The sequence below is a fragment of the Podarcis tiliguerta genome (assembly GCF_965153285.1).
Source record: "Podarcis tiliguerta genome assembly, chromosome: 2".
In the NCBI taxonomy this organism is placed as follows: domain Eukaryota; kingdom Metazoa; phylum Chordata; class Lepidosauria; order Squamata; family Lacertidae; genus Podarcis; species Podarcis tiliguerta.
In genome coordinates, this window is record NC_139535.1 from 92,697,910 (window position 1) to 92,708,388 (window position 10,479).

The window sequence follows — 10,479 nt, forward strand, 5'->3', positions numbered from 1 at the left end:
TCAGGCCCATCCCATAGCCACTGCTGCTATTGCTGCTGCATGCCCTTCTTCTCTCTGAGTGCTTGCATATGGGATCAGACAGCAGCCTGCCAGCTTCTGTGCTAACGCTGCATCTGGAAACTCTTTGCACCCTTAATTGTTCTTAATGCTTTAACACACTGAGTGACTAATAGACACTAATTGGACAGATTTAAAAGAAGAAGCAAGATGTAGGGGGATGGGGATGGGGAGAGAAGAGAGAAATGCTGTTAGTTACCTCTCTCTGCCACCTGCCCAATCTTTGTCATAGCAAAAGATCGTCCAAAGAAAAATAATCTTCAAATCAAGGCAAGTCATGTGTGGAGGAGGGGGTGTAATGACATAATGGCAATTACTTTAGGGTGGTGCTAAGGGAATTCACAGATCAGGGTACCTGCCCGGGGCATCTGCTAGGCTGCAATGCGACTACATGGTGATTGCATGTGATGGTTCCTTGGAGCCATGATCACAATATTTTAGCCAAAGTTCCATTAGATCAAAAAGCTTTCCAGCACCATTACCACTACCCTTCCTCCCCCATCGTATGCAATCTTCAAAACATTATTACATTTCCCTCGTTGCCATTAGAGAACAGGTTGCCTTGATGCTGTGCGTTCCTCCTACATCTGCTTTGGAAGCATCTGCCAACAACTACTGGAAGAGACAGGACACTTTCCTAGGTGACCCACTGGTTTGAATCAGCTTCTCAGCTCGTTGGGCTTGTGGCTATTGCAATGGGGAAGAAGCAGCTCAGAATCAAGGAACAAACAGGCTGGTGGGCAACTCTATAACAGAAACTGCTGATTGTGTAACTGGGCAGGTAATGGTACCCACACAGCCTCTTCCCTTCCCAGGCTTGGTGCTTTCTACTACGAAAAGATGGATCTAGGGCAAGGGATACGCTAGCAGGACCCTAGACAAAAAATGCACTTCACCAAACAGCTGAAGGACAGGCACAGAGCCGCCTGCCTCTTTTATCCCATCCCAGCCTTGCTACAGGCCCCTGGGAACACACAGTTGTTTATTGAAAGCATGGCACCATAGGAAATAGACACAAATCTTGTTACACAGCAGCTAAACCTCGCTGGGCATGTTTCCTAAAAATCGCCCTGGCATTTATGATACGATAACTAGTCTGCAAGAGCTAAAATTAAATCCACAGCGAGGAAACTCACTTTCAAGTCTGACCCAATTTATTTCCTGGGGTGGAAAGGCAGGGGGAGGGGAGAAGAGAAATGCCCCTCCTAGTTTCTAGCCACCACTCTATTTGTGATTCCCCCTCCCTCTCTTTGCAGACACATTTCCCCCTCCTCTCCTTCAGCAGAGGCTTTGGGAATGGAACTGTGCCGCCTTTTATGTCTAAGCGGATCTAAAGACTCCTACTCACTGGAACAAAAGTACCTTGAGGGCTCCCCTCTCAGATGTTTCTCTGCTGCTGCTCTTCAAGTCTTCCTCTAAAAAGTGCTTCCTTCCCCAGGAGGATTTAGGTTTGACAGGGAGCATGTTTGCAGGCGCCAAATTACATTTGTGTTCCCCCTGTCATTGCAGGCCTCTCAGGTTCCACAATCCGTGCAAAAAAGCACTCCTAATGCTGTCTTTCCAGCTGGTGCAAATGAGATAAATCTAAAGGGCAGAAGTTTCAGTGGTGATGGGGCAGAGGCAACAGCGTAAGAGGAAGTCTAGGCTTCGGGGGCAGGAGCAGGGGCGGGGGCGGCGGAGAAACCCAATGCTCGGCTAAGAGGGAATATTGATTAAGGAGAACCTATTTCTCCAGTGGGAATAGAAAAACATCTGTCTTCTTGCCCTTTCCATCTCTTGCTTTTGTGCCATTCATCATTTACTTGTGGGCAGAGAACTTTGGGCACGTTGCAGAAATAACCAGAAATAAGCAAAGGAGGCAGCATCAGGTTGGCAAGAGTAAGGGCTGAGCAATTGTCATGGGGTTGAGCATGTATCAACATACCTGGGGCCACCCATCCTGGTCCCATTTGATAACGTTATAATGGCGCTTCCCAAGATGCAGTGTCAACCTGGCAAGTGTCCATAACGCCATGCATATTGGTGTCTCTATCCACTTGCATGCAGCCAACCATTAGAGTAACTCACAGAGTTTTCCTGAGACAGAATTCCATTCCTGGGTCCAAATCCACATTGGCACTCTTCCTTCCCAGATCCTGTTGCTTCCTGCTCACTTCTGATTCATGCCCCCACCTGTAGTTATACTGCCACTTCTGACCCTGCATTCTGCAGATATCTCAGAATGACTACTTTTCTTTACTTACTGTGTTGTTCTTGCACTGTGAATTTCCATGAGAATCTGCTATTACAGTGGTACCTCGGGTTACATATGCTTCAGGTTACATACACTTCAGGTTACAGACTCTGCTAACCCAGAAATAGTACCTTGGGTTAAGAACTTTGCTTCAGGATGAGAACAGAAATCGTGCTCCAGCGGCGCAGTGGCAGCAGGAGGCCCCATTAGATAAAGTGGTGCTTCAGGTTAAGAACAGTTTCAGGTTAAGAACGGGCCTCCGGAACGAATTAAGTTCTTAACCTGAAGTACCACTGTATTACGACTGGCTTTGATCCTGCAGAACTGCTTTGTCGTTGTTGTTTTTTAAACAACAATTCCCAGTGTGCACCTCCACAGCAGTGCTTAATTTGAAAGCCCTTTCCCCCAAGCAATGACATTTGCAGTGTGGGAAGGGCACGAACAATTGTGATTGTAAAGACTGCAATTGTGGTGATAGTAGCTACTTGCATGGACTCGCTTTGCTTTCTATGCCACTGCTCCACTTTAAAAAATGGTAGGGACTGCAGGACCGGTCGCCACTGTGCTTGCAATGCCATTTATGCAGGTGGCCAGAAAGTAATAGTTTCTCACCCAGCAGAGAGAAAAGGGACACAAAGGTGTCAGTCCCACGTGGCTCTATGAACCTGCTGGGTCTGGCCTAGCTGTTCAGAATGCACAACATGTTATTCAGAATCAGCTGTTAATCCATCTGCCTGTCTAGGGTTGCCATATTTTGAAGAGCAAAAAAGAGGATGCATTTGCCGACTTCTACTTTTAACTACGGATCGCTATGACGACTCTCATTTTAAATACCTCTACTATATGTCCGCTATAGAGGCTGTAATATATTGCTTGTAACAATGTTCTTAACTGTCAACAAAATAATAATAATAATAATAATAATAATACATATTGCTCCCTCACTTGCCACATGAAAGGATTTGGGCTCATGTTCCCATCTTTGTGAATGTAAGTGTGCACAAAACAATTTAATACACTGTGTAACATGTGCATTCCATTCATGAAAAATGGCAAGGGGAGCACAACACATGGGTCTTTTAAAATTGTTTTTCTTTAAAAAAAAAATATTGGGTTACTGGAAAAAAACGCACAAAAAAACCCCACACACATTTTTCCAAATTTAAAAAATCTGCCCGGACAGAAATTTTAATTCTGAAAAAGAGAGCATGCCCAGGAAAAAGAGGACATTTGGCTACACACGCTTCCCCTGATGTAGCTCAAAGGCAGAGGCCTTCTTTTGCACACAGAAGGTACCAAGTTCAATTCCTGGAATGGCCAGAAAAAAGAAGATGAGAGCTACTGCCAGTCAGTGTGGAGACAATATGGAGCTAAGTGGACAAGTGGTCTGAATTTTCACAAGGCATATTTCTGCATTGCTAAGTAAAGGTGTTTACAGACTACCTGATAAACTCTACCTGGGATATAATTGGCCAGAAGGTGCCAACTGCCAAGAAAATGCCATGTAGGTAAAAAAATCCCTTAAAGAGGATTGGGGAAATCGTCATTTGTCCCTCACATTCTGACCTTCAGAAAACCCTGCAACTGACCATCTATACTGTATTACGCAGGAAGAGACCAGAAGCCTGTCCGTATGTAACTAGTAGATCTGAGCTAAAGAGCTCCTTTGCTTTTCAATATTCTGTTTTGTCGCTTTGTTCTCTCTGGCCTTCTGTATTCTGAATAAATGTTAAACAATTTCAGAGGCATAGCTGGTGGGGTGTGTGACACTGGGCCCCACACCACACTGCAGCGGGCGACACTTACTGTGGGGCCCACAGTGCGCCCAAGCCACACATCTCTCCTGGGGGTGACACAGTGGCATGGGTGCCTGCAGGCTCCACACTGCTCAAAAGGGCAGCATGGGGCTTGCATCTGTCCGCCACCTCTCTCTCAGCTGCCTTACAGCTGAGGGGGAGGGGGGGATGTGGCAGCGCGCCCCACCTAATGGGCGGCTCACCCCTCCCCCAGGCACCCGAGCGGCTAGCCATACCATTGCCCAATTTAACAACATGTGTCCTGTGTGCATTGCTGCTAACTCACAGGGTTCGTGAAACAGAACCCATAAGCCTAACCCACTTGAGTCATGCTACAGAACTATAAGGCTGGAGTTGAAAGAGAAAAGTATAGAGTTGGGTAAGACAGAGAGCTGGGCACTGGCTTTCCTCCCCTTGTAAACTGAGTGGGATCTTGGTGGACAAGAGCCATTTTCCTTCAGCCCGGTGACAGCCACGTGAACTTAATGCCACCTCCAAGTCCCAATTTAATAAGAGTTTGCCTTGAACAGTCCTACAATTCTGTCCTGTAGGGGGTTAATGGGAGGGATGGCACTGGCTCCCAGATAGTTTGGGATGCAACTGGCCTACTTTGCAAGGCGGTTGTGTAAGAAGAGCAAAAGCAGTCTCTCCTGGCTTTTCCCTTCCTTTACAAGCTTTACCGACTTAGCTTAGATCACAAAAACACCCTGTTGGGCAGAGTTAACCGGCATGCTGTTCTGCCAGGCCTCGCTCAACTGTTCTCCACGCAGCATTCAATGACCAAACTGATGAGCGCTGCCGGGAATCCTAGAAAGCCATTTCTGCCTGCAGTTCTTATTCTCCCATCAAGACAGAGAGATCGGAAATTGACTGACCCCAGCACTCCATTATCCAGAAAATGATCCCTGCACTACCACCCACTCCAAATCCACAGCCGCAAAGTAGCAGTCATGGTTGCATCCTCAGCCTGAACCTTTCCCCTGAATCCCAACACTTTTCAGGAGTTCAAAATGTTCCAAGGTTGCAAATGGGCCAGTAACCCAGTATATAACAGATGCACCTAAAGACCCAGGACCACACACATCCTGAGGGGAGGAGGAAAATTTTGTTTCCTACTGAGTAAAAATTAAAAACAGCCCAACAAAATTCAGCTGAACAGCAAGCGGCAGCTACAGGTAAACAGAAGAGGAAGCACACTTCACATAAATAACCAAAAGGCGAAATGGCAGGTGAAGAATGAAGGGAAAGAGACAAATCCGGTCATTAGGCGACTCATCCAGAACAGAAAGTGACACAGCAAGCCAGGTGAGAGCGATCTGTAGATGGAGAAAGAACCGAATATGGAAAAACCCAGGGAACAATGTGTGGGAAGATTGCATAATGTCTGCCCACACTCTGCCTGCCAGAAACAAGCACGATTGGTCCCTTCAAAACCACCCCTTGCGGAAGAAGCACTATAATCCACCCAAAGTTTTTCAAAGCAGTCTGAAGAACCTTCAAGGTGATATAGCGAGCTTGGCTTCCTTGAGACTGATTAATGCAGCTGGGGAAATACGGCTGTGCCGCCTCTTCAGAAAGACAAGGCTTCTCTTTAATCCTTCTCTCAGGACGACCTCTGCCCCCAGTGGAGAAATGAAGGTTCTCAGGGAAAACAGAGGCGGGGTGCGGGGAAGGAACCGCGTTCCGTATTTTACCATTTCAGAGCGTGCACTCGGGAGCAACAAAAGAATAAGGCAGAAAGCAGCCGCTGCTTGGCTGGGGTGGAGGGGGAGAGAGAGATGGAGGGGAAGTGCCATATCTAGCAGCCAAAGCCTTTTTAACTCTCGGGATGCAGCTCCGGGCTATAGGTTTGGTCCTACTTCGCAAAGGCAAACATAATCACTAACCTCTTGCTGCTGCCCCAAAGGTGGAAAGCTGTGAAGGAGCGGAGATGCAAGTAGCACAGCATGGTTCAACATGCACCTCTCAGAGCAGGGCTCTTTGTATTCTGTACATACATGCTTCACAGTACAGAGTCACAGTTCCTTTTTCTCTTTTGTTTGCTTAATGAAAGTATGTTTCTAGCCTTCATGGCTGTCAGGAAAAAGACTGAGGAAAACTGTTTGTTACAGCTTCAGAAACCAGAGCCCCTCTAGTTGAGGATTCCGGTCTCTCTCTATAGCAGGCACAGACAAACTCGGCCCTCCAGATGTTTTGTGGCTACAACTCCCATGATCCCTACAGTGGTCAGGAATGATGGGAATTGTAGTCCCAAACATCTGGAGGGCCGAGTTTGCCTATGCCTGTTCTATAGCATCCACCCCTTTCATTCCCACCCAAAAAGTGTCAAAGCAAAATTACAAGATTAATAAATATGCCTCTTTATAGCTTCCTATCCTTTTTATTTTCCCAATCGTCCTTGGTCATTATGGTCTACCACCACCTTGGCCTAATAAACTGTACAGGCATTCCACCACCCTGTTTACACGGGGGTTACGTTCTGAACCCCCCTTTGCATAAGTCAAATCGCATAAAGTGGGGAGCACCCTCTAAAAAACCTCCAAATGCCTATTTCCCCCTGCTCTCCAGCTCGCTCACTCGCTCTCCTCTCTCTGCAATCCAGACCAAAGTATCCAGAGTTGAAGCTCTGGAAGGCTGGAAGACATGTCAGTGGCTGCAGCTGCACTACCCTGAGCATCAGCTGTTAGGCAGGGAGGCTGAGCAGCCTAAACAAAGCGCTGCTGCACCTCTGGTCTCTTTGGGGCTTCCTCCACCCTTACTGACATCCTTTTCAGGTTCCAAGAAGGGTCTCCCTTCCAAGAAGGAGAGGACTCTCTAGCTCTCTCCTGTCATTTCCTATTATGATTCTACTTATTTATTTCCCAGCGCCACATATATGTGTGGCTGCACACAAGTAGAATGTGCATAATTGGGTGGGTGGGTGTGTATTCAATTTGCCCCGGTAAGTAATGTACTGTATTTATGGTTGTGGGCTTTCTACTGGTCCCAGCAACTAGCAAGCCATCACAAAGGTCAGATCCAGGAGATGCCATCTTGCATATCACTAGAGTCATCTACAGAGTCCATATTAGTGAGCTCATATTCCTATTTTATACCTTACATCTAATCTCCTCTATTCAAACTCTGCAGTGTATCCAGTTTTCAAGTTATGATTACTTAGGACTCTGCTAACCAAACAGCCTGAACGTTTACTTTCCATCTCATTGAGAAACACTGTTTTGCCCAGTAACAACTAGCCTTTGCTTACAGAAAGGTCTGGCCACTTACAGCCTGATCCTATATGCATGCTTACACAGAAGTAAGCCCCACTTGGTTCAACAAAATTCAATTCCAAATTCATGTGCACAGGAGTGCAGCTTCAACCTTCATCTTGCTTAGTGTCCTTGAACATGTACAAAAAAAGCCAAACTGGAAACTGTCTCTCATTTTGTGGAATGCCAAAGGTTTAGGCTTCTAGGTTACATAAAGGATCTAGCTAGTTGAAAACCAATGTGTTTTTTGTTTTTAATTCGGTAACATTAGCTTGCATGATTGTTCAAGAAAGAAATTAAATTTAAAATGGGAGACTCAATCTACAATAAATAACTTAGGGTACAATCTTAACAGCTTTTGGGAGGGTATTGCAGAGGCTATAGCATATATTGGATTTGCCTTTCTGCCAGGGACAGAACTCTGATGTCAGCAAACTCCCTCTCATTCCAGCCAAAGCCTCCAGGGCCTGGCGCAACCTACTTCAGAACGCGGACATTGGTAAATGGGTATATTTGGGGTGGTTTGGAGAGCGTGCTGGGAGAGAACTGGGAATGACTAGAATCTTAAGGATCTAAAGCCATTCCAGTCCCCTGATAGCCACAGTCCCCTTATTCCCAATGGGAAGAAGAAATGGAAGAAGAAGAAGAGTAATACCCAGAAATAGATGGAGGACCCCAAGATCAATCTTTCATCATTATTTCTCCCCTGCTGACTCAATCCCAGCAAGACTCTGGACATTGCAGTTCAGCTACCAGCAGTTTCACTGCCTTAGGTATGCAGCATTGAGTAAGATTTCACAGGACGGCCTTATCTGGGGGCAAGTAACCATGCTCATTAATGATCCAACCACACCTAACACAGAGTTGTGGGAGAATTGCCCCCTCCCTCAGCAGAGGCTGGTTGGAAAGCGAGAACCCACACACAGAGGAGACAGTTTCGCAGGAGCCTTTAAATTCCTCTTGCAGCACATTAACCATCCTCTCTCAGCACATCGTTTAGGAATGAACGCCCTAGGCCCACTCCATTCTGGGCACAGCAAAATGATCTCAATCTCATTAATTTCCTCCGCCCAAAGCTGTATTATCCAGCCCTACCCTTGCAATATGCATCTTAGGCTGATGCCATCAGCACTCATTTTAAATAAAACTTAGACCAACTCAAGTAAATGAAAAACTGAGATAATAATTCCCTATCAAATTAATACTTTTGGGTGATGGAAACACACTTGAGGAACTGGTAGACAGTAGAGAGTGTCACAATAACACAATAAGCCTATTTTGGCGCAGGTGTTAGGTGTGTGGGTGTACCTAGAACTCCAGCCAAGGGAGATCTAGCAGTTTACTTGTCCAAAAACTTTTACAAGTTTCTGGGTGTGCAATTTTGATAGCGTGAAGCAAGACCAAGAATTGGCATATGAATTACTGAATACTGTTCAGCTGCATCTTCCATTAAAAGCACAATGTAAAAATGGAGACAAATGCTTCTTGGTGAGGAGCAGCAGCAGCAGCTCAAAAGAAGACAAGTATTTTACATGGTCAAGACTTATGAAATAATCAGTCAGGGATTGGGAATATGTGGGTTTCCAGAGGCTGCTACACAACTCACATTATCCCTGCTCGTGCTGGCTGTGGCTGATAGGGTTGATGTCCAACAATCTAGAGGGCTGCAGGTTTCCCAGCCTGATATAAATGTTTGATTTGCTGGTCTTAGTCCAGGGCTACCAATCAGAGAGAAGAACAGATGGACATGACTGTATCTTTCTGCATCACAGCAATAACAAGCCCACAATTTCTTCATCTGCTTCAACACAGAATGGAAAGGCAGTGATTGAAGAGAAGCTGCAAAAGAAAGGCACCCCCCGCCCCCACCCACCCACTCCCAACTAGTGACTAACCAACACAGAGGAATGTAATCACATCTAACAATCAACCAGACTATCTGGTTTATTGTGGATTATCAGGAATGAGCAGCATGCTAGTGCCCAGTGCCCAGTCACTTCATTTCACTCCTCTCCTGGCACAAGCAGGATAAACAAACCAGGAAGCCTTGGTTTCCTGTTACATCTGAACAAGGGACCTTGGTTTGTCGCTCCCTAGCAAGACATGACCAGTCAGCTAACACCTAATCATGGATTCACGTTGACTTGCAAATCATGGCTTGTTAGGGATAAACAACACAGGGTCCCTGCTGTACCTGCTCATTCTGGACTTCCTCAAACAGTTTTTGAACTGTTTAGGAAATGCATAATAATTTCTAAAGAAGACACCCCCACCCCCACAGTTCACACTGAAGCATCCATTACTGAATTATTACACTTAGAGGACAGTAGGCAGAATGAATTGGGTAGCGAGTTTACCAGTTGGAGAGGGAAACAATCATGGAAGAAGAATTAGATAGAAAAACGAAAAGATAATATCACATGGATAATGCCTTATAAAGCAACAGGTACAGATAATAATGCACTGTTTAACAGTTTAACATGTGCACATTACATTCAGTGGAAGGCTGTCAAATTAAAATATACAGCCTCATTAATCCCAGAATTGTGAACTGCACCATCCACATTGGAGGGCGTCAACAGTTTCAGCTAGGGTGTATTATGTAGTTTAGGCATTATATGTTGTCAAAATGGATTTTTCTGGCCCTCTATGCCTTGTTTTTATCACTGGGTCCTTGCTGCAAATCCACCAGATGGGTTTGGGGTGCTATTTTCCTCTGTGTATTTCCATGGTCCACTATTTCACGCCTCAGCAGAATAAATGTCTCATACTGTAGATGCAGCCATTTCCAAGAGTCTTTCTATTAGACCAAGGACTCTTACCTGGAACACCAAAGGGTTGTGTTGCTTCTAGTAGATGTCACAATCTAGTGCAGATACATGCACTCTGTGCTGGAAAGGAAAGCCATCGGGGTCCTTGTGCCAGCTCTAGCTCCTGGGCCTGGAAGAAGAAGAAGAAATAAAATGGAGACCTTGTTTCCACACGCATGTTAAGGAACACAGAGGAAAGAACAGGACAATGGTTTCTAAATGGCACATTTTCCACTTGGTGACAGAGAAAGTGCAACTACTTAGGGTCACAGGAGCCATTAGGGCAGCCAGGGCTGAGCCCTACCAAGTGAAATGCCCAGCCATTTAAAAAA

At 45.7% G+C, this 10,479-nt stretch overlaps 1 protein-coding gene across 2 annotated transcripts in view; it reads right to left on the minus strand.

The window, feature by feature from the left end:
• Positions 1–10,277, minus strand: part of RBFOX3 (RNA binding fox-1 homolog 3) — a gene marked incomplete at its 3' end in the record, with an annotated part of 219,852 nt that extends 209,575 nt beyond the window's left edge. For both annotated transcript variants that reach the window (XM_083430306.1, XM_083430302.1), the window contains exon 1: positions 10,160–10,277. The remainder of the gene's footprint in view (positions 1–10,159) is intronic.
• Between the last annotated feature and the right edge of the window lie 202 nt (positions 10,278–10,479).